Here is a 24943-nt window from a genome sequence, read left to right on the forward strand (position 1 = left end):
CCTCTGAGGATACCTGCCAATTGTGGGTGAAACGTCAGGAGAGAATACTTCTGGATTCTGGTCCTGCAGGCTGGGAAACACACAGCAACCCTCAATCAGAGAAGAGTCAGTAAGAATCTAACCCAGAGTCAGGTTGTCCTAAAGGTGGCTTGGATGTTTGCTTCTAGTTGCTCTGCAAGGCTAGGGCTGCCTGCTTTGAACCACAGTGTTCCCACAGTGGCGGATGCAACAGTGTTTGAGTAGCACATCTCACAGGTGTGGGTAGGTCTCCTGTGATTGTGTCTGAGGGTGTGTTCTCTGGAGTCTGGCTGAAATGGAGGGGGATTCAGCTGTGTCTCCTGGCAAAGGGCCAGAGAAGGGCTCTGGGCAAGTCTTCTGCTCCTTCGGGGGAGGCAGGCTCTGCATTGTCGGCAGCGGAGTATCGAATGCATGAGAAGCTGAAGGTCAGTAGTAGGCACTTGAAATGCAGAGTCATAACTTTTGGGAAGTAGTTATGGAAACATACCAGCAAAGAGAGAACCTATTATCCTGGTTGGAAAGGAAGTGGTTTTGGCAAAGTGGAACTCTTAATTTAATTCAGTGTACTGGCAAACTGCAGCAAGTTGCATGGCTAGCTGGAGGGTTCATTGTGTGAAAAAGGCTGCAGCTACACTGTAGAAGTAATACAGTTTGGCCCCACTTGTAACTGGTATGGATTCATGGGAATTGCAGTCTTGCAAGGTCTGTAGCCTTCTCTGGCCAAAAAAGGTGCTGGTGCAGCATCGAACTGCAGTTGCCATGATTCCATAGGATTGAAGCATGGCAGATAAATTGGGGTAGTCTGCCATCCAAGTACTAACGAGAGCTGACCCTGCCTAAGGTGCTTGTAGGGTATTTGGAAGTAATTCCTAAAAAAAAGGGAACTTTGTTTGGGGAACCTAGCCAGCGGGGAGACCCTGACACATGTGCATGGCTACTAAAGAATATGTAGCTTTCATTCCCAGATAGATGTGTGCCAACAGAGACAGGAGTGTAACTATAGCGGAAATGTCAGATAATAAGGAGGGATTAAAGAGAAGCCTATTAAACAGCAAATTACATTATGATTTTACAAATTAAGCACCCAAATATTATGTTTTACAATAAATCAACAGAAAATGCAGTTCAATACATGGTAATGTTATATAGGAATTTCTATATTTGCGAATTTAGCACCAAACATTGAACTGGGATATAGGGCAGTATGGACTCAGATAACCCAGTTAAAGCAGATATTGTGGGTTATTCGGCTTTGATATTCCGGGTGATATGGCTGTGTGGAAGAGCCCAGAAGTTCCTTCCACACAGCCATATCACCCAGAATATCAAGGCAGATAATCCACATTATCTGCTTTGAACCTGATTATATGGCAGTGTGGACTCAGATAACCCAGGTCAAAGCAGATATTGTGGGTTATTCTGCCTTGATATTCTGGGTTATATTGCTGTGTGGAAGAGTCCTGAGGGTCCTTAGGAATCCATAGGAATTAAAAGGCCACCAAAAGGGAATCTGGCCCCCGGTATTAAAAAAAATTCTAAAATCAGGACAGTAAATAAAGGACAACACTCTGAAAACAGGGGAAATCCAGACAGGAAAGAACCAGGGCCAGCTAACACCTCCCAACCAAGGATGCCCCCAGGGAGGAAGCAGCCAGGCTTTGAAGCTGCAAGGCCATTAAATGCTAATCAAGCTGGCCAATTGCAACATTCACACTAGCCTCAAATAGACAAGAGCTCTTTCTCCCACCCTGGACTTTCCTCAGATATATAAACTCCACTTACCTAGCTTCCAACAGACCTCACAACCTCTGAGGATGCCTGTGGGTTTACCGTCAGGAGAGAAAGCTTCTGGAACATGGCCAGGCAGCCTGGAGACCTGGCCTCGAGGGCAAAGGCCAGGCTGCGGAGGCAGGAAGGCACACCTGGGCGGAGGTGCCTCAACGGTGCCTCCTAGGCGCCCCCTAGAGGATGGTGCCTTCAGCAACCACTTACTTCACCTAATGGTTGAACCGCCCCTGCTTCCTAACATAGCCACACACACATAGCACCAACTTTAGCAAGTTTTACGTTTGAACCTGGGGTCCATCTTTTGAGCAAGAGAGCTTCTGTCATATTTGCCACATAAAATGTATGCAAGTTATTTACTGCTACATCTCTGTAATGGATTAGAATAATTGGAAATACGTAGCTGAGTCTGGAGGCAGACTTGAAATAGACGGAGCCAGACAATATCATAACCTAGATAAATAAGAGTGACAGAAGTGAGAGGATGACATCAGCAAATGGCCAAAAAGCATCAAAGTGGGTGCCATCAGAATGTCTTGTGATTTATGAAAACACAATAGTCTTGGTGCACCAAAATGTGTGTGTGAGCGATCATGATGAAGCAAAACTGCTCTAATTTCAAAACAAAGCAATGCTTCAAAGAAGGAGGAATGAGAATACAGCAACTTCATAGAATATTACTGTGTGGAGTTTGGAAACACTTGCTGAATCCATGTGTCAACAAAAAAAAATGATGAGAGAGAAGTTTATACTCTGGGAGCCTGTGCTTTGCTTAGCTCATATGCAATCATTTATATGCTAATTCTGATTCATTCGCAGTGTGCGGCTTTCTATCATCTTGGAGGGTTATTAAGTACAAAGCTAATAGCAAGTTGCCCAGGTCATCTGCTGCGGAGTAGTTCAGAAACATGTCAGACGTCAATAACTGACAGTTATTACTTGAATGTTTCTATTCAGCAGCTACTCTGGGACAGCTGCAGTCCACTGCAAGTCAGAATAAAGGGGGAAAGAAAGAAAAAAGAAGCTTCAACTTTGGAACATAAGGAACATGCCAGGATACCAATGGGTGGATGAGCTATCAAAATCTACAACTAAAGCTGAGAGCATATGTATTTGTCTTCAAATGAAGTAAAATGCAATTTTAGATGTTCTGTCAAACTTATGTGATGTGATTCATGCTTCTCTGAGAATTTGGGGGATGTAGGTTCTAGTTCTCACTGAGCCATAAACCTCAATGGATGCCTCTAAATCAGTTATCCTCTGGTTCATCCTGGCCTGCCTCACAGGGTTATTGTGAGAATGAATCATGTATCCACCTTTAAATTCATTAGAGGAAAGGTGGAACATAAATGGAAATAAAAAGTTACATTCAATCAGGAATGCCCTTATTAAAATATACAGTGGTATGTTGTGGTGGTGGTGATGTGTCTTCAAGCTGACTCCGATTTATTCTGATCCTGCCCTAAGGTTTTCTTGATAAGGTTTATTCAGAAGGGGTTTGCCATTGCCTTTAACCAAGGCGGAATGTAATTTGCCCAGAGATACACAGAGTAGACTTTCATGGTTGAGCAGGAATTCTGTTGGAGTTCAATACATAAAACGCTGCACAATGGCATTGATATGATCATAAGACAGATACAATACAAACTAAATATACAAACCAATCAGAAATAAAATTGGTTAGGGAGGATTTGCATGTTGTTGTTGTTGTTGTTGTTGTTGTGTGCCTCCTAGTCATTTCTTATTTATGCCAAATATATCACAGGGTTTTCTTGGCTAGATTTTTTCAGAGAGGTTTGCATTGCCCTTCTCTCAGGCTGAGAGTGTATGACTTACCCAAGGTCACCAACTGAATTTCCATGGAAAATTAGGGATTTCATCCCTGGTCCCCAGAATCCTAGTTTAACACCCAAACAAGTACAACACACTGGTTTTTGGTTTTTCATGTAGTGCCTTGAAAAATACAGTTCATGGGGCTGCTTTATTTTCCAGTAGAGAGTCACTTCTCCAGCATTTTGATCTTATGTAGGCACAAGTTAAGAACCTTTAGAAGATTTTGGGATATAACCAAAGTATAATTCAATTTGGCATTTTTTTTACTTCATTGTGTGATGGTATTAGTTTATTTTAGTATGAATTTTTGATTTCAAATTCATGGTTTGTATTGTGGTTTATGGATGATGTAACCATCCTGGATTATTGTGAGGAAAGGAAAATAAAATAAATAGTTTAAAAATCACACTGATTATTTTCCATTCATTTTAGAAGGAAAAAGACCAAACTTTCTTCACATACAAGTCTGTTTTCTATGTAAGTAGGTTCTTTTTGCTTGCTTTGAACGGTTAGTAATTTTTGTACTGCAGAAGGTGACCACAAACCAGAGTGGTAATAATGATTATAATTAGTTAGAAAAGTGCTATCAGAATAATGTTAGAGATAGTCAAGTCCTGCTAATCAGAAATTCTATTTAGATTCCTAATCACACGTTATACATTGGCTGCTTTTAACATTCTTTTGCTTTCCTTTCTTTCTTTTGTAAAAGGAGGAGTGTTTTTATTTATTAATAGTAGAAAGAAGGTAGTGGCATCAGACCTCATGGAAAGAAATGTAAGGTCAATAGAGTGGTATTGTCAGATGGGTGCAGATACCAGCTGAGAAGGGACATTTGCTGCTATAGTATGACTCCTACCATTTTATCTCGGTGTTCCTTACAGTGCTATCAGAACTTGTTGGAAATAGCAACCTCCCAAGTCTTTCACTATTTGTCCGTTAATGTATATATTGGCTAACCTGTATTCTATGTGTATGTTGATTTACCTCTTTGGTGTGGGAGGAGTTATAGACATGTGACTGTACTGAGCATGTTCAGACTCAAGTCTCCATTTTGTGTTCGGTGTGTGTTCGGATTTCAATAGAGAAGATTGCTGTTTGGACTTCAATGAAAACAGGTTGCTGTTTGGACTTTAATGGATGTATGGATGCTTATGGACTTCAATGCATACAACAATACTCAAAGACTATTGACTATTGATTAACAATGATGCCCTGTGTACTCAACAAGAGAAGAAGCTATATCCTATCTATAACTGAACTTCAGTAAGAAATGTGCCTGTATAGTGAATTAATACAAGATGTTTATGAGTAAGGTAAAGGTAAAGGTTTTCCCCTGACATTAAGTCCAGTTGTGACCGACTCTGGGGGTTGGTGCTCATCTCAATTTCTAAGCCGAAGAGCCGGCGTTGTCCGTAGACACCTCCAAGGTCATGTGGCCGGCATGACTGCATGAGTAAACAAGATGATATTTTTCTAAGAAGACTTTGGGATATTTTTTAATCTCTGAGTGCATATTTTAAACTAAGAGGTTTCAAGGGAGTGTATGTCTTTTGGGCAACTTCACTTGCAAAGAAACAACCATCCTCTGCAATCTATATATATTTTTGTAGTGGCATGTCTTTATCCTTGGCAATTTAAAGACATGATAAAGCTGTGTTGCCATTACACGAATGCTTATGAATATCACTTGTTCAAAGAGTTGACTTCTAACAAGGTCATGCTTTTCTTGACTAGTGGTTTTTAAAAGGCGGTCTCCACATATTCATGGAAATTCACATTTGCCAAAAGGATATGTGGACTGGGTGCAGTTATTTTCCAATAGCTTATGCAATAGGTTATAGAATTTGCAATAGAACTGGATTCTGCCACTTTAAAGTGTTGGGGTGGGAGGGATAGGAGGCTTAATTCAAAGGTTAGAATTTGGAATGTAGTAAATGAGTTTATTATTTATTTATTTACAGCATTTTTACCCCGTCTCTCTCACCCAAGGGGACTCAAGGCGGCTTACATAAATTGGCAAAATTCAATGCCTAAAAACAGTGCACTAAAACAACAGCTTATACAAATCAAAATAACAATACAGAATAAAAACATATAATACACAGTTTAAAAACATGTGTAGGTTTGAGTCCATTCATCCGAGATCCTCATGCATAAATCGTAATCCAGACCATGTCAATCATTTTACTTATTCATTAAATGCTTGTGCGCATAACCATGTCTTTAAGGTTTTCCTAAAGCCCAGAAGAGTTGGGGCCTGTCAAATGTTACTGGGGAGGGTGTTCCACAGCTGAGGAGCCACCACCGAGAAGGCCTTGTCCCTCGTTCCCACCAGCCGCGATTGCAAGACCGAGAACAGGGCCTCTCCTGACGATATTAGGGTTCTAGATGACTCATAGGAGTTGTATCTAAGGCACAAGTCGGTGACATAAGAGTTGAAATCTCAGTTTTTGACTTTTCAGTCCTCTTATCTGATCTTTATCACTTCAGATGTGAGGACTAAATTGGTAATCTCATACATGCAAAGTATGTTGTCTACCACAGAGTTATGGTCCTTTCCCCAATGTATCCTGTTGTATTTACTATAAAAGATAGGATGTTGGGCTTAGACTGAGGAGATATTCATCTAAATTCCCAGTTTAATAATGAACCTCAAGTGATTGTATGCCTTTGACAAGGTGGGATCTTTCAGCCCAAGGCTGGCCCTGGCCCTCCTAAAAACTAGGAGTGCATCCACACTATAGAATGAATGCACTTTAACTGCCATGGCGGAGCCCCCAGAGACACAATGGGTTAAATCCTTGTGCTGGCAGGACTGCTGACCAAAAGGTCAGCAGTTTGAATTCGGTGAGCGGGGTAAGCTTCCATCTGTCAGCTCCAGCTTCCCATGTGGGGACATCCTCTCATAGGATGGTAAAACATCAAACATACAGGCATTCCCTGGGCAGCATCTTTGCAGACAGCCAATCCTCTCACTTGCAGTTTCTCAAGTCGCTCCTGACAAAAAAAACCCTGCCATGGCTCAATGCTATAGAATCCTGATATTTGTCATTTAGTGATGCACCAGAAGCAGAGAAGGTTATAGACCTTATAAAACTCCCAGTATTCCACAGCATTGAGCCATGGTAGTTGAAGTGGAATCAAACTACATTAGTTCTCCAGAGTAATTGCACTCTAGAAGGCAGCTGGAAGAGTATCCTAGCTCTTTATTTGGTTAAAGGACAAAACTTTATGAAACATTTTTCTGGATTGCTTATGTAAGTCAACTGTCTTCATTTGTAGTGGACAATATTCTATTTTACAACTAGTATCAATATCATGTTGAGTTGGGACTCTGGTCAACTTCTTTATGGGGAATGTTGGAAAAGAATGCTATCTTGTCCTTTTTTTCATCCAGCAAAATGTCAGTATCATTTAATCTATTCAAGGCTATTATGCATATTCCAAAAAAGATTCTCTCAGGCTTCTTGGAGGAAAGGGTGGATTGCAAATTTGACAGAGGAATAAAGAATTATATTTCTAAGTTTTTAAAATTACAATGCCACCTTAGTTTCGGGGATGTTTTTAACTCCCACGCCCTCCTTGCACAGCTTTTGCAGTAGGGAAAAAGTGTTTATTGTAATTCGAGCAGTTTTGAAGATCCATTTAAATGACAGGAGCTCAGAACTCTTTATCAGATATGTATATGGAATCAAATCCATATTGACAGCTTATTTCCTGCTTTTATTAAAATTTTAAATGGATAAAGTCAAAAAAATCAATAAAATCTTAATAGAAAAGTGAAATTGAGATTATTATAAACTCTTCCTTCTGGTTTCTTAATAAAAAATTGATAGCTCAACTCTGTTGAGATTTCTTGTATGCCTCCCCCTGCTTTTTATTTGTGAAGGCTGTGTAAAGCTAGAGGGGGGAAGTGCAACAGGAAAAGTGAATATTTATTCAACACTCGGGAAACAGTAAATAATTCCCTGCTTCAGTGTAACCTTTGTTAATTGCATATCAGTTCTCTGCATCTCTTGATTATCTAAATTAATTGATTCTTGTAGGCAAGCTCCATATCAATGTAAATAGCATTTCCCCATATTCAGAGTCGGTACCTTTGGACTTTCCCTGTTTCATCTTCCTTGTTCCCTGGGTCTTTGGGTCATAGAGCAACACTGTTATTTTTGTTTGTAGCCTTTCAAAATTTGTTGCTTACAACAAATAAGCAAAGCGGCTATGCCCTCTCCCTCAAATTTCTGAGGGCACTGCAAGCACAAACCATTTTTTTCCTTACCATGAAAGCTTTTTTATTTATATTTGCAGCTTTTTTTAAAAAAATCTCCCTGGTTTAGTCTATTTATGCCACCTTAAAGGGCAGATGCTCAACTGGTTGCCCAAATGAAATTAATCTAGCAACGATAGACGTTCAAGGAAAGAGAAACTGATAATCTGATGCAATTATAGCAAGAGCCCTCAAATGTGAGGCATAACCTCAGGGTTTCCTTGCCTGCCGTAATGCTGAATTGCTTTGTAAAGGTAGCCAGAAGGTCATGCTAAACCTACATTATATCTTCTCTCTTTTGCCTTTAGTGCAAAGGAGGTCAGGCAGGCAGCTGGCAAAATTTTTCTATTGAAGTTAATACACACGTTTTGGCACATGGGTGATCAAAGTGGGCAGACCAGAGGACTGAAAGGGCTCTTGAACTTATAAAGTTTGGCAGCCAGCCCAGAACACCTTTCACTTCTGTATGGTATATGCTAGGCATGCAGATATGTGGCCTTCCAGATGTTCTCAGACTGCAACTCTTGTCTGCTTTTGCCAAAATAGCCTAATGATGAGGAATCACGGGAGCTAAAATCCAATAACATGAAGCACCCATAAGGTGCTATGGAGCTATTGACTCCTTGGGATTCTTTCACGTGGCATAATTAGAGCTATATGATTGCATTGCCATTACTGCATTCTATGATATCCTTGGGTTTATAGTTTAATGAGGGAATAGAGGAGTTCTTTGGAAGAGAATTTGAAATACAGGCTGAAAAACTGAAACTTTGTTGCTCCATAGGATGGAATCACTTGAAGTGGAATCATAATGCTATAGTTCCATACTGTTAAGGACCCCTTGGCATCTCAGCACCTTAACAGAAATATGTTTTACTCCAATTCTGCACACTTCAAAGATGGAATCCCATGGATCCCATCAAATGACACACAACTCATTCCATGGATCACCGCAGTGTTTAGAAATGGGAGGACTTGAAAGACAGATAGGAATTGACTACATTCCTCTCCCTGCATGTAGAAATGCTTAAAAACAGCTATTTTTCCTTGAGTTGGAAAGTGGTGGATTTGTCTTTTTATATTCCGTTTTGTGACACCTGCCCGTGTGATGGGAAATTAAGCAGATGGTTGAGCTAGAAAAGAGGCAATCCTGTGGGAAGGGGATGAATAAATTCTCCGTCTTCTTTAAAGGCAGAACATCACATGAAGACAATTCCACTCACTTTTCCTGTCTTGTGGGATGAGGTACTCAGTCAGAGCAAATTATATCCTTTGCTCCAGACATTTGGCATTGCTAATAAGCGTGCTGTCAACTGGGCAATTACAATAAGACTCCTGTAAACACAGAACCCATATCTGTGGTTTCACATATCTGTATCCAAGGAAAAATGGCACCCCCTAGGAATTTTTGAGGTGTTACAGACAACTCTATGGTGCACTTCTCCCAGAAGTTACCATAGAGTTGTGCTAGAGAACTTAGCAAATTCCAGGAGAGAATACCTCTCTAGGAATCTCTAGGTCCTTAAGTGCAACTCTATGGTATGTTGGGATTCAAATGAGATAATTTAATGGTGTTCAGTTATATCCGCAATTTCATGCAATGTATCCCTTTGGATATGGAGTCTTACTTTACTTTTAAATGCTAGTTAGGTACAGTTAGAGTGCCAAGGATCCCATAATAGTTACTTTTAGCTACAATTATACCCTAACCTTGCTGCCCAAATGAGCTCAAAGTGATGAAGTGCTGATATGATAGATAAAATTGAAGCCAACACGTCAAAATGCAATATTTACTTAGAATACAATGAGGTAAAATCATTGACCCAACAATGAAAGACCATGATATATCTATATATTTAAATCTATAAATGTACAATAAAGAAGTCACGTGACTCTCAACCAGGATGGGGATAATCCATACCTCAGGATGTTGTTGGACGACAAATTTCAATGAACCAGCTAGCATAGTCAATAATGAGAAGTGCTGGGATTTCCAGTTCCTCAAACTCTGGAGGCCTCATGCCTTCTGCCCTGCTCTAGATTGATATAACAACCTTTTAGATTTACCATAAGGGCACAAGTGCTTGGAGTGCTGCCTATCCCTCTCCCCACACAACAATAACAGGTTCACATGCGGGACACGAGAATGTCCAGATAAGCCAGCCACCAGGCAAACATTCAAATTAAGACAAACTTCTGATCAGCAATTAAGCATTTGGCATACAATAACCGCATTATTAAGAGAGATTGGGAATCACATTAACCAGGGTGACTCCCCATTGTCCCAATTGAAGAAATAAAGTAAAATCCCATTACCTAAAGATGACCAACCCCTCTTAATCCAGATGACCCATCTTCACCCAACATCAACCATTGTCCCTCCTTGCCACCCTTTGTCTTCTCCAGAAAACTTAGCCCATGGAAAGAGGATGGGATACGACTAGCCAGCAACAACATGAAATAAAACTTCGTTAAAGTTCCTGCCATACTCAACCTGCAGTCCCAGAATGGGAAACCAATGGAAAACAGATTATGTACACAAATAAAATTTTAAAAACCAGTTCAACATATTTCTAAAAGCTTTTTATTCCAATATTAAATAATGAGGTTCAGTAAGCCTCGCATATGTGAACAAAAAATATTTTGAACCTTCTTGAAACCACTTGAAATCTTGAAACAGGCACCAAAATGTGTTTTTTATTTCTTTCCTTCATCCTTCACCTTTCATATACTAGCACAGCAGGTTAAACAGCCAGCTACAGAAGGTTAGCAGATATAGCCATGGGTCAAGGTATATCAACCCTAGCTTCTGTTTACCTAGCAGTTCGGAAACAGCAATGTGAGTAGATAAATAGGTACCACTTTGACGGGGAGGTAAAAGGCACCCCTGAAAACATGCAGGCAAAATTCCATCAGGAAGGTGTCCATGACATCAGGCTCCTCAAAGTGGAAAATTGAACAACAGCACCTCCCCATGGCCGAGTCGAGCACAGCCTCCATATGCCGGAAATGGGAAAAAAAAACGGGAAGCCTTGTCTCTGTCCATGTATCGTTTGTGTTGTTAATTGTGTAATGGGCGGCATGTGTGATGGCACTGCATGTTTGCCATAAAAGTATTCTGTAATCCACTCTGAATCCCCTTGGGAAAATAAGAACCGAATATAAATAAAGTGATAGATTATTATTATGATGATAATTATGACACAGCAAACAAGATAGATATGCTGGATTTCGTATCACAGAATCACAAGTCAAACACTTCCCAAGTGTCTAGGACTGTGTGATGTATTTTCGGATGATGCGCGCAGATCCCCGTAGGGTGGCCTTTTTCAGTTGGCAGATCGTAATTTTGTCAGTGATGATGATGATGATGATTATTACTATTATTATTATTGTTATTATTGTATTGTATGACACAGCAAACAAGATAGATATGCTGGATTTCGTATCACAAAATCACAAGTCGAACACTTCCCAAGTGTCTAGGACTGTGTGATGTATTTTTGAATGATGCGCGCAGATCCCAGCAGGGTGGCCTTTTGCAGTTGGCAGATCTTGATTTTGTCAATGTCTATTGTTTCCAAATGCCGGCTGAGATCTTTCGGCACGGCACCCAATGTGCTGATCACCACCGGGACCATCTGCACTGGTTTCTGCCAGAGTCTTTGAAGTTCAATCTTGAGGTCCTGATAGCGGCTGAGTTTTTCCTGTTGTTTTTTGTCAATGCGACTGTCACCTGGGATGGCAACATCAATGATCCAAACCTTTTTCTTTTTCACAACTGTGATGTCTGGTGTGTTGTGTTCCAGAACTTTGTCAGTCTGGATTCGGAAGTCTATTATTATTATTATTATTATTATTATTATTATTATTATTATTATTTCGGTTATTAGATTTATAGCTCTACATTTTATATGCTGTTGGTAGCTGGTGAATTCCCCTTTCCCTCTATTTTGCTGTTCACACATGCTCAAAAAGGAAGTCTGGAGACAGCAACAATTTACTTTGCGTGTTGTAAACAGGCACATACAGCACAGTAGGATTGCTTACAATAGAATCTCTTTCTTTCTCAGAAAAAGCTTTATTTACTTTCTTACTGAAGACATACTGCTGCAAACCAATATGAAAAGTCTGGGTTTCCTTCAGGTCTTCCCCCACTGTCAATACTGCAAATGAACTTTTCGATAGACAGATTATGAGGAGAAAACGGGGAGTTTGGGGAGTGTAAAAAGACTTTGTAAAAAGTACTACTTTGTCAAAGTCTTTATTAACTGAAGTAAGCTTGTAATTTTAGTTTCTTCCTCACCACCTCCTCTTCTTCTCTTCATACACTTCAAAATATAAACCTGGCCAAAACTTGCCCCAAATGACCTGCTAAAAACTATGTTTTTGAAAAACAACCATATGGCACTTGCTACACTAAAAATAATAATACTAGCAATCATTGCAGTACTCAACAAAAGGTATGTCATTTCCCCCTCATTATCCCCAAAAGTAATGTACTACAGGTAACTTGCAACGTGTTATTTCTAATCTCTGATCTGAGATTTTAGGAATTGGTTTAAAGATGCATGTTTGATCAACCAAAACCATTAAGTGACAAACAACATTCTTTTTTTAACAAGCTCTTCACTATAGATGGGCTCTTGGGGAACAAATTATGCCCATATTTCATTTGAGAATAATGAATATAATTTGCATCCTCTTTACATAAATACAACAACTGGATGTATCAGTATCTCTTCTATTACACTAATTGTGTGATTTAATTTCTTGTTCAGAACTCCATTGAAAAAAGAGCCATTCTTTGGTTCTGCTTGAGATAATGGCCAGTTAACGGAGGTCACGATTTATATACTCTTCACATTTGCATATCTTTGTTGCAAATATAGTGTAAAATGCTGGGGATAGAGGCTAAAATGGCAAACCCCTTTAAAGGTATTAACTCTTCATGTTAAGTATGATTGTTTTGGGAAACCATATCAGTGAATCATCTCATGGCTGACCTGACCATATTGCACACTGTCAGAGCCATGGGTAGGATACTGAGGGACCTTCCACACAGCCATATAACCCAGGATATCAAGGCAGTTAATCCATAATATCTGCTTTGTTCTGGGTTGTCTGAGTCCACACTGCCATATAATCCAGTTCAAAGTGGATTGTATACAGCTGTGTGTAAGGTGCCTGAAAAGAAAGTATCTTCAGGAAGAGCCCCCAATGGCGCAGCAGGTTAAACCACTGAGCTGCTGAACTTGCTGACCAAAAGGGTCACCGGGTTTGAATCCGGGAGTGGAGTGAGCTCCTGCTGTTAGCCCCAGCTTCTGCCAACCTAGCAGTTCGAAAACATGTAAATGTGAGTAGATCAATAGGTACCGCTCTGGCAAGAAGATAACGGCACTCCATGCAGTCATGCTAGCCACATGACCTAGGAGGTGTCTACGGACAACGGCAGCTCTTTGGCTTAGAAATGAAAATGAGCACCAACCCCCAGTGTCGGACATGACTAGATTTAATGTCAGGGGAAAATGTTTACCTATACCTAACTTCTCCAGGATTTAATGCACATAGTTTCTGGTTGCATATCTATACAGACATAGTCAGAATATCAATTCAGGGAGAATATGACTGGTCTTAAAAATACAGTGTCAATTTTTCATAGTTTTCCAGATCACAAGGCACTATGCTGTCCCAAATGTGCAATGTATTCATGGTACTTGCATTTCTTCATATCTTCTCTGCCACCATGAGAACCTTTAAATGGATGGATCTTAGGATTATATTGACTGTGCTCCTCCTAATAAGATTTTATACCTTTCATATGTTTTTTTATTGTGTCAGAAGTGACTTGAGAACATACTGCAAGTCACTTCTGGTGTGAGAGCACTAGCCGTCTACAGAGACATTGCCCAGGGGATGCCCAGATGTGTTGTTGGGAAGCTTCCCTTATGTCCCCGCAAGCTAGAGCTGTCAGATGGGAGCTCACCCCATCTCAGGGATTTGAACTGGCAACCTTCATGTCAGCAACCCAACCTTCAGGTTAGCAGTTCAGCTGGCACAAGGGTTTAATCCATTGTGCCACCGCGGCTTCTTTTCACATGGTTAACTGATAGCATGTTCTGCTTGCTCTCAATGGCCAGTGGCATTGGAGATTTGAAACAGCACTCTCAATAGGATGCCAATTTTATTTCTAAGGCAAAACAGCAGGGAATACTGAAAAATTAGTAACATTATCATGTACAAAACATGCACTGTAAGAAATACTAAGAAAAAGGCTCAGATGGCAGTCTCTCAGAAAATGTGACATCACAACAAGTGAATATCATATTCTTTGCCTATAAGACAGCACGGCATGTAGTTTGCCAGGATGGGGGAAAAAAACCTACAACTCTCCTAGTTTCTATGTAACAACTTGACATGTGTGTCATATCACAATTCTTTACTCTTTGTGACTAGAGCTGGCTTTGGATTGCACAAAGAAGATATTCTGCTTCACTTCCACCTCATAGTGTGAAGAAAACCCTTGTTAAAGTTTAGATTATAGGGTCTGTTGGCAGCTTTCCTATAATGTGTCTTTGATGGAAAGAGAAATTCTGTAATAAGCCCATGATGAAAAGCCCATCAATTGAATTGGTATCACATCACCATGGCAACAATGTAGTGCTAATGAAATTGTAACTGGCAGTCATTGTATAAGGAGCATCTCAAAATGGGCTGCAGAGAAAGATGGTTTTTGATTGGTCGCCAAACCTTTCAAACCTTGGCTGCAACTTCATGAATACGGATCCTGCGACTTGCCACATCAGCAGCATCGCTTAAAATAACACATTTCTGTTTCCAACAAGAGACTCGGTCTCAGAAGGAAAATTAGCTAGCCCAGACGCACATTCAAATGTCTGGTGGGGCATCTCCATTATGATGCCGATCGTGCCCCATGCTGGGCACTTGTTTGTCGGCCATTCGGCACTCCCTCCTGATGGCAATGATCTGTGATTTAAAGATAGATGTGTTTTGAGAGGAGACATTACTTGTTATGGGGCTTGCTACCTGGGAAATAAACTGGATATATGTGTTGGAGAGAGATACAAACATGTTAAAGAACTTCCTGGGATTTCAATAATTAAAATGGGTTGTATTGATAGTAGAATTCATGTTAAAGGAATTGGGTATGGAAAACCATCCTAGTGAAACACTCCTTGTTTCCTGTGTCAGCCACCTATGATTTATGAGAAGCTGCCCTAAAAATGTAAAGTAATATCCAGGGAAATTTAAGAAGTGTGAAATGTTGCATGATCTTGAGGGGTTGGTCTACAAAGAACTGAATTAATTGATAACTGCCTTCCTAACCCCTACTATGAATGGAAATAAGCTCTTTGTTGTAGGGACCGGCCAATCTGGAGTCATCCCAACAAGTGCAGCTTTTTGAGTTAGGAGGAATTCTATCCAATGCATGCATTTAGGATTGTAGTTTTTATATTGTTACAACTGCCAGCTGATCTTTCTATTTATGATTCCTGGTTCAAGATCCGATATATCCACTGGCAGATATTCCTCCAATGAAAAGTAACAGTGAGCAAAGGACTGGAAATCTCTCCTCAGAAATGAAAAACTATTTCACCTTGGGAGGTGATGCTCACCCCAGCTAACAGGAAAAGATTGCCGAGTGCAAGGTGCGTGGGGATGAAGGTGGGAATAAGAACATCCATTCCAGAACAGAAAATGCCCAAGGAGCATTGCAGAGGAAGAACATTAATGCCATACAGGCTTACTGGTAATTGTTGAGACTTGTATTTTGGTTTCTGTGTTGGCTTTAATAGAGACGTTCACTTCCCCAAACAACAAGAACTAATAGTTTGGAAAGAATTGAATTAAAAATAAACAAACAAATGTGGGATAAAGTGAGTATCTATCCAGGCTTGAGTGCTTATTTCTTACAATGATGTTGAGCCACTGGTCCCCTTTATGCTTTACCACAATAGTAAAAAAGGTAAATGTTTCCCCTGACGTTAAGTCCAGTCATGTCTGACTCTGGGGGTTGGTGCTCATCTCCATTTCTAAGCTGAAGAGCTGGCATTGTCCGTAGACACCTCCAAGGTCATGTGGCTGGCATGACTGCATGGAGCACCGTTACACAATAGTATTAACACTTAAATTGTTATTTCAGCATCCAGTGGAATCCTGCAATTAACAGTTTAGAAAAGGACATTTGTAATTCTCAACCAGACAGTTCAAATGCCTCTTCAAACTACAAACGAAAGGATTCTCCTTCCTCCTACTTTCCTAATTTTTGTTTCTAAACTGTTGGCCACAGTCTACAGGGTGGTTTCGGGATTCAACCCCCTCCCATTGTTTAGGTAAAAAAAACCTTGGTTTACTCACCAGATCCCCATGCCAAGTCTATGAGAAGCAAAAATTAGAATCCCTCCAGAACTGCAAGCACAAATTTTGATTACTCATACTGTGTCATTGCCTGCCTTTCTACCAATTTACTTTGCAATAGCAGCAACAGCTGGCAGAGTGGAAGTGACCAAGTTGGTCTATCTGCAGGAAAAACCTGAGGCACAGAGTGGAGGGGGGATTTGACCTGGATTGCAGGTGGAAACTGTGGAAATGGAGGTGTATGCCACTGACTGGTTCATCTCCAAGCCCTGGCAAAGAAACCATGGAACAGGAGCAAAGAGAAGAATCTGTTTCATTGGACTTTATATGAACAAGACTGTTTCTAATGACCAAGTGAAAGCTCAATTAGTGCAAAATCCACAGACTCCATTGTCAGGATATGTATTTCCTGTGGATAAGAAGAGGCATCAACTTTTCAACACAAATGGTTCAGCATATTTCCCTGGTTAGCCTACGCATTTCATGTACAAGGCACACTCTGTACTTACTGTGTGGTGTTTAGAGGAGAAGTTGGAGGTAAAGGTGGTCATCAGCAGCTTGGTGCATTGGTTGCTAAACCTTTTGTGCAATGGAACTGTACTAGGTGTAACTATCCAGTTTGGACAGCACCGATGTCTGTGAGTTTTGTTCTGTTTGTTTTTGATAATCTTCCCCCGCCCCCACCATGAAACATTTATTTACAAATTCAATGAAAAGAATTTGAGATTACAATAATTCGAATGTGGTAGAAAAGGACACTGAAAAATCTGCCTTCCTCAACCTGGGCTTAATGGCATTTTAACAGAAAGTTTCTCAGCAAACTTTCTTCAGTATTGTGCTATGCTGTTCTGCATGGTTACCTGATCTTCATGACTATATTCTTCTGTTTATGCAAACAGCTACCATAAAATTATAAAAATATAATTTTCTGTTTCATATTACAATTTTTAGTTCCAGTCAAGTTATATTATTTATATGTAATGGCTGTTACAACATAAGTCACAAGACACAACAGAGGTAAAACAGAAACAATAAAAGATTAGCATACAAATCAAAATATGTAAATTACTAAACATTCAAAACTATTTCTTTAAATAAGATACTAATCAGTGCTAATACTGTTGTATGTCAGAAAAATCTCTCTTAACTGTATGGAGGCTAGTATATAGAAAGCTACCCTGTTGACCTATTTAACAATCGTATCTACATCAGGTTGTTACCATTTAATTTTGAAGCAATCACATTGATATTCTGGAAAGATTTTTTTAAAAAAATTAACTCACAGAAAATCCAGGAAAGTGATTATATTTTATTGTACAACATCTTCATACGCTAAAACAGAGCTTTCCAAACATTTCATGCCGGCGACACTTTTTAGACATGCATCAATTTGTGGCACAGTAATTCAGTTTTACTAGCAAAAGATGTTATGGTTGAGCCTTATGGCTCTGATTCTGGGAGACGTGCTCGTAAGACTCCTCGGGAGTCAGACACTCTCGAGGAGCGAGAAAGGAAGCGGCTGCGGGACTTATTTGCTGAACCATCTGACGAGGACTCCTTTGAGGGTTTTACTGAGAGAATGGAGGAAGAGATGGTTAGCTCAGAGGAGGATGACATGGAATGGACTCGTGTGAGGGAGGATTTGGGTGCCACCGGCAATGACAGTATGGAAGGCGATTGGGGACCTTCAGGATTAGACCCGTGGACAAGCTGGAGGGATGGAACGGGATCCACAGCTGGGGATGCTGTTGGGCGTAGTCAAAGGTGTTTCAGCTCTGATGAGGAGGATGAGGATGAGGCACCTGGAATTAGGGTAACAGCTGATAGCGATGAGGAGTTGTAAACTGGCATAAAATGGGGTTTAGAATCTAGGGCTAATTGCATTGGGCAAGGTAATCTGGACGAACGCTTGGGCTCTTGCTGGGAATTTCCTGAAGACGGGTGTGTTTCGTTTGCTGAATACGTAAGTTACCAAGGACACTGGGCATAGGCGGCGGGAGGAACTGTGTGGGCTTTTGTTGTGCAACCTGTGTTTAATCTTAATAGTTTGGACCTCCGTCGTCTTCTTGACGGACGCCAATTGTTTACTCTGGATTGACTGACTGACTGACTGACTGACTGACTACGACCTCGGACTATCCTTCCTGTGGCTATCGTTGGAACTGGTGAACTACAAACATCTGTACCTGGCTGTCGACCCTCGGACCTGATTGGGACATCGCTGACCGCTGCTGCCCCTGATTGATGTGTTTGAACTCGGAGATTGTTTGCTGCGTGGAGGAGTAACTTCTTAGTTACTCAATCACAGCTTTTGGTAGCAGAGAAGTATCTGCTGCCAGTTATTTGTGTTTCTTTAAACCTTTGTTCACCAGCTTTTGTTTGTTTAAAGTCCCAGGCTGAAGTAAGCATTTTTGGTTTAACCCGGATTAAACTCCAGTTTAATCCGGTTTATCTTTTGAACGATTTTTAGTATCCTTTTCACTTCAAAGGCCAATGTTTGCCTAGCCCTTGTCTTTTACGGGCATTTTTGGTTCTGTAACTCCAATAAACTTTGTTGAATCTTATCTGGTGGCGTTCTGTCCTTGACAAAAGAGATGTTAAATCAACCCCTAATAAGAGATATGGACACATACATAAATAACAAAATGTATGGGTACACAACATATGTCATGAAAACCTTTCAATTACATTTTTGCAAATATATGATTTATTGCTTATTTCACAGACTCAGAGATTTCTCCTCATGTTTGTGCGACACACCTACACACTGCAGCCAACACACTAGCGTGTCACAACGCACAGTTTGGAAAGTTCTGCACTAAACACACCAGATCCCAACTGATCTTGGAAATTTGTACTTTGATGTAAGATAACCAGTGAGTACCAGATGCTTTTGGCTATGTTTCAGAGGATGGATCAGACAAAATTACCTCTGGGTATTCCTTGTCCAAAAAGATCATATGAAGTTCATTGCATCACCATAAGTCAACAGGAAACCTCATAAAGAAGTCACATTTCTGAGAAAAATAGCCTACCTATAGACATGTGTCAGGGTTTTCTTGTGGAAAGAAACCTCAAAAATGTTACACATCTAAAATTTATAGCATATGTACAATAATTGCACACTTCAGGATGTATTAAAGGCCAAAATTGTTGTCTCTCTGCTATTCCTGTCAACAAATTTTTCTGAAGTGTTGATCAACCCATTTGTTTGGGCCTGGAATAAAAAACCAAATGCCCTACTAATGGATAATTTTATATGTTATTTTTCATTATTTTTAATTTCAAATAATTTTAAACATAATACAACTGTCTTGTCACAGCATCTATTCCCAGACTTATACCTCTCCACCCCTCCCATCACTTACATAGCTTTATAAAAATCTTAAGTCTGAGCTTGTCTTTACAATGAATCATTGCCTTGTCTTTCAGTGCAACTGGTCCAGGTTTGATACTCAATAGACCCGAGCAAAGCACTGTCTGGTGGGCTCACTTTTCTTACAGTGGGCTCCGGCAGTGGTGGATAATAATAGCATTTACACTTCTCTGAGCACCTGATGCAGCTGCTACTTTAAATCCCCACCTCTGTACAAGACATTTAGGAAAGATAAATAAGTCCAGCAACTCACAACAAAGAAGAAAAAAGGTTAAAACTTGGAGTTAGCCATGGGCCATCTGGGGTCATGGTAGTGGCCAAAGGCCAGGATCTTACTGAAGCATTATCATCCCTATGGGTTGTGAAGGGTTCAGGCTGCACTAAGGGGTGACACCAAAATGACTGCCTATACTACTGGTTCTCAACCTGTGGGTCCCAGGTGTTTTGGCCTACAACTCTCAGAAATCCCAGCCAGTTTATCAATTGTTAGGATTTCTGGGAGTTGAAGACCAAAACATGTGAGGACCCACAGGTTGAGAATCACTGGCCTATGCAGTTTTTGTGCCAAATTAAATTGTTACTTTTAAAATTAACACATTCCTCTAAAATTACAAATAAAACATTTTTCATAAAACCTAGCTTGCACATACTTTGTCAGCATATCTCCAAGGCTAGAACTCTATGCTGTTGCCCTTTCTGAATCTTTTAATGTGCATCCACTCCAGTCAGAGTAGTCATTAATGCCAAATTGACGTGATACTTTGAATCACATGGCTTCATGTATACAAGCTATAAACATGCACTGCCATTTTCACTGTATTTTTATAGTCACTGATTTTGTTAAATGATATTGTGGTTTGGTCTGGTAGGAGCAGGCCCATGGGGATATTGCATTGGGTGGCACCAATCCTAGTTATGCTCTGTATTGAAGTTGTATGAAGGTAGGTACAACTATGTAATTTTGGGACTTTTCAGAATAAAGCATCACTACTATCTTTCAGAGATTGTACTGCCATGCAATAATAATGAGGTAAGTCTGCTGAATATTGTTCCATCAATCTGACTACAGATCAGATGTAGGGATATACTCTGGCTTCTTTCAAGCCTAAGGCAATAAGGAATAGCTTTACACTAAGGAAGGAGGGTATTCCTTCAGTGCTTAAAAACAGCCCAAAGAAGTATGAGAACACACTTGCAATTGATCAGTGACCATGGAGATCGTGCTGGGATCCACCACCGCTCAGGATTACACTGGTAGTGACTTGTACTCCATCAGTGTGACCTAGAATCTCAGCCCAAGCATCCATGAGTTTAACGGTAGTTTCATTTTTCTAATCATTTTGTTGTTTCAGTATGATGGGAAGTGGGGGTGGGCATCCCATATTCTTCTAACATCTTCCATTGTTTTAATCATTACTCTTGTAACTTTAAATGATGTATTGATTTCTGCCAGAATCGTGAGACCATTTAAAGAAAGGTTACTGAAGCACAGAAGATTTTTTTCCCTTTCAGAATGTAGGTGTTTCTTGGTTTCATGACAGTGATCTTGATCTTGTCTCTAAATGCATGAAATGAAGCATATTGGTTTTTGTTCTAAAGCAAAGCAAACGTTTTTCCCAGAGATTTCGCAGATATACACTTTGTAAAGGAAAGCAGTCATCCAGAAAAGGTGCCATGTGTTTTAAGATATTTTCAATAGAAGGAGGACCAGTTACAAGCTTGAAAGCCAATGGGTAGAGAATGCTAAGGGTTTTAATCAAAGAAGTTATTTTTCCAAACTGTGCTTTAAACTTCTATCTCTAATCAGCTCTCAGCCAAAGTCAGTTTTGTCCACAGAAAGCTGAGTCCCATCACAGCTGTAACTGAAAATGGGAAAGGGAATCAGTTTGAGGTATGGCGTAGGCACAAGAAATCCACAAAGTGAGATTCTGGAACAAGAGAAGAAGGCAGAAGGTGCATTTACAGTTCAATAGATATGGAAAGTTGAGATTTTGCTAGATCCCCATCTGTGAAAGGGCACTGGGCAGATTTGTGAATCCAGCCAGTCACGGGTCATAGAGGCATAATGCATCAATGCATAATGTATCAAAAGACAGAGATTTGTTTCTGTGAGATTCAGACAGGTTTTGAACTGACATTAACAGGGTGCAGTCGACAGAGACAAGTATACTGTCTATGATGTCATGCCTTTATATATATAAATGCTGCTTGATTTATTGTGTGAGTATGAGGTAGGTAGCTGTTGGGAGAAAAGAGAATAGAGAGTTAAAGCATATTCTCACTGGTGGAAATTTTGCGGCGATTTGCATTGGGCAGTTAGTGAATGCCAGTCGGAACTTGAGTTTGAGGAGAGACAATTCAGTCCAGTGTTTGATAAGATTGCATGGGAAAATGTGTGAAAGGACTTTGAATCATAGAATCATAGAGTTGGGAAATACCTCACGGGCCTTCCAGTCCAACCCCCTGCCAGGAAGCAGGAAAATCGCATTCAAAGCACCCCTGACAGATGGCTATCCAGCCTCTGCTTAAAAGCCTCCAAAGAAGGAGCTTCCACCATAGTTCAGAGCAGAGAGTTCCACTGCTGAACAGCTCTCACAGAAAGGAAATTCTTCCTAATGTTCACGTGGAATCTTCTTTCCTGCAGGTTGAATCCATTGTTCCGCGTCCTAGTCTGCAGGGCAGCAGAAAACAAGTTTGCTCCCTCCTCCCTATGACTTCACCTCACATATTTGTACATGGCTATCATGTCTCCTCTCAGCCTTCTCTTTTGCAGGTTAAACATGCCCTGCTCTTTAAGCCACTCCTCATAGGGCTTGTTCTCCAGATCCTTGATCATTTTAGTCATCCTCCTCTGGAGCGGAGTAGAGGAGTAGCGTGACTTCCCTGGATCTAGATACTCTACTCCTATCTATGCAGGCCAAAATCCCATTGGCTTTTTTGCCCCTACATCAAATTGTTGGCTCATGTTTAACTTATCCACGAGGACTTCAAGATCTTTTTCACATGTACTACTATCAAGCCAGGCATCCCCCATTCTGTATATTTGCAGAATGAGTTTGAATATAGACTGGGGGGCTGGAGTGAGCAAGAGGAGTTGAGTGAAGTGTTTGGTGAGGCTCTGATTTTGGTTGAGAGGAGAGTGTCTTGTGTGTTATATATAAATAAGTTGCAGTTTTATGTGTAACTACTGTAAAGAAGGTTGTGCTTTTTGTACACTTTTGTACATTTCAGAATCGGAATTGCTTGGCTTTGATTCTAGGATCCCCTGTGGATGCCCAATCTGTGGGTGCTCATGGATCATAATATAAAATGGCATAGTAAAATGGTGGCCCTTATATAAAATGGGAAAATAAAGATCTGCTTTTTGGAACTTATTTTAGAAAATCTTCAAGCCATGAATGGTTGAATCTATGGAGGCAGAATCTGTCGATATAGTGAGCCATTGTACATTTCCTTCCCTACTAGAACACCGCGTATCAGCAGATGTATTCACATATATGCCATTTGGGAATGGTTTCTCTATGTGTGTCATGTTTATATATAGGGGCTGCATACCAGTTGTTGAGTGACCATGCCAACTCTGGGTCATGGCTCTGCCCACTATAGGTCAGTCGCTTACAGTCTGAAAAGTATAAGGTCAGAGAGTTAACACATGATTATTAGAATCTGTCACCCTGAAACCATCAAATGTATCTCAGGACCTCACAGATAATACTATACCAATGATATCAGCTCTTATAAATAATTAATTGTTAATAATAAAACACTAATATGTGTAATCCATTCCAAGCCGATTTTCTGTGCTGTAAGCCCCTGTCCCCAATGAGCTGGGCTGTTGTTCATTTTCGTACTCATTTCCCATCAAGCTCATCCACCTCACTCCACATGCATTCATATAGATCTACTTGCTAATCATTTCTCCTGGGTTTCATCCAACACTTGATCTTTTTCTCTTTCTCTTGAACATTCTCAAAGGTTCCATTCCACAGATCTGGAAGACCTTTGCTGTGTGCCATCATGTGTGAGTCCCCTAACATGCTAATCGAAAAGGTTAAACTAGCATTAATATTCTGCCCTGAACTTCGAAGCCATTCAGATGAACACTGCCTTTTGCATGGTTAATGCGGGCAATTGGGCTTGAATGCTGACGACATTTCCCAGAGAATGGAACAAATTTGGAGACAGAGTGGAATGAGACTATAAAGAGACAGCATGACCGTGACAGTGTTTTAGACTTGCAGATACAGGAAATCTTCACAATGCAGGAGTGTTCATTTGATTATGTTCAATTGCAAAGATATATCCAGCCCACAAATGATATATTTGCCTAGTGATTTGTATGAATGTCACATTTCTATCTTTCCTTCAATGAGTTCTGGGGTACGTATATGGCTCTTCTTCTCTTCTTCCTTTTCCTTTATCACAACAGCCCTGTGAGAGAGATCAGGCTGGGAATGAATGATTTAGCCAAAGTACCCAACAAATTTCACGCATTACTGGGGAATTGAACATGGGCCTCCCAAGTCCTTGTCTAACACTCTATATTACACTGACTCCAAGCTAGCTGGTAATTCAGAGCACATTTACCATCCTATGTTTACCTTTTGTAAACTGGAATACTATGAATACAAGAGATGGCCATCCGCTTTGCAAATGGACTGGATTTTTCAGAGAAGTGGCTGTGTTAGTCTCCTGCATAAAAAGAACTCAGAATCTTTAGTTATATATGTCACTAGCTGTGCCCGGCCACGCGTTGCTGTGGCAAAATATGGTGGTATGGGAAATAAAGTATTGAGGAATTTGTGGTAGTTAAGGTAAAGGGTAAAGGTTTTCCCCTGACATTAAGTCCAGTCATGTCTGACTCTGGGGGTTGGTGCTCATCTCCATTTCTAAGCCGAAGAGCCGGCATTGTCCGTAGGCTCCTCCAAGGTCATGTGGAATGACTGCATGGAGCGGCGTTACCTTCCCGCCAGAGCAGTACCTATTGATGCACTCACATTTGCATGTTTTTGAACTTTTGGGTTGGCAGAAGCTGGGGCTAACAGTGGGGGCTCTCTCCGCTCCCCCAATTCAAATCTGTGGCCTTTTGGTCCAGAAGTTCAGCAGCTCAGCGCTTTAACACACTGCGCCATCAGGGGATATTATTTCCTAAAGGTTGTGAATATACAATATTTCTGAATGGTTTTTTTCCCTGTTGGACGCAAGTATGAATGCTGCAATTAGGAAAATGATTAGGATGTAATGGCCTTGCAGCTTTAAAGCCTGGCTGTTTCCTCCCTGAGTAAATT

The 24943-nt window shown here is 40.5% G+C and overlaps 1 long non-coding RNA gene across 1 annotated transcript in view; it reads left to right on the forward strand.

Moving 5' to 3' along the window:
* The first annotated feature begins 234 nt into the window (after positions 1-234).
* LOC134298307 (uncharacterized) overlaps positions 235-24943 on the forward strand; it is a 65342-nt gene continuing 40633 nt past the window's right edge. Inside the window, exon 1 of the long non-coding RNA XR_010005320.1 lies at positions 235-443. This is a non-coding gene — a long non-coding RNA (uncharacterized LOC134298307). The remainder of the gene's footprint in view (positions 444-24943) is intronic.

This window comes from Anolis carolinensis, chromosome 4, assembly GCF_035594765.1.
Source record: "Anolis carolinensis isolate JA03-04 chromosome 4, rAnoCar3.1.pri, whole genome shotgun sequence".
Taxonomy (NCBI): Eukaryota; Metazoa; Chordata; class Lepidosauria; order Squamata; family Dactyloidae; genus Anolis; species Anolis carolinensis.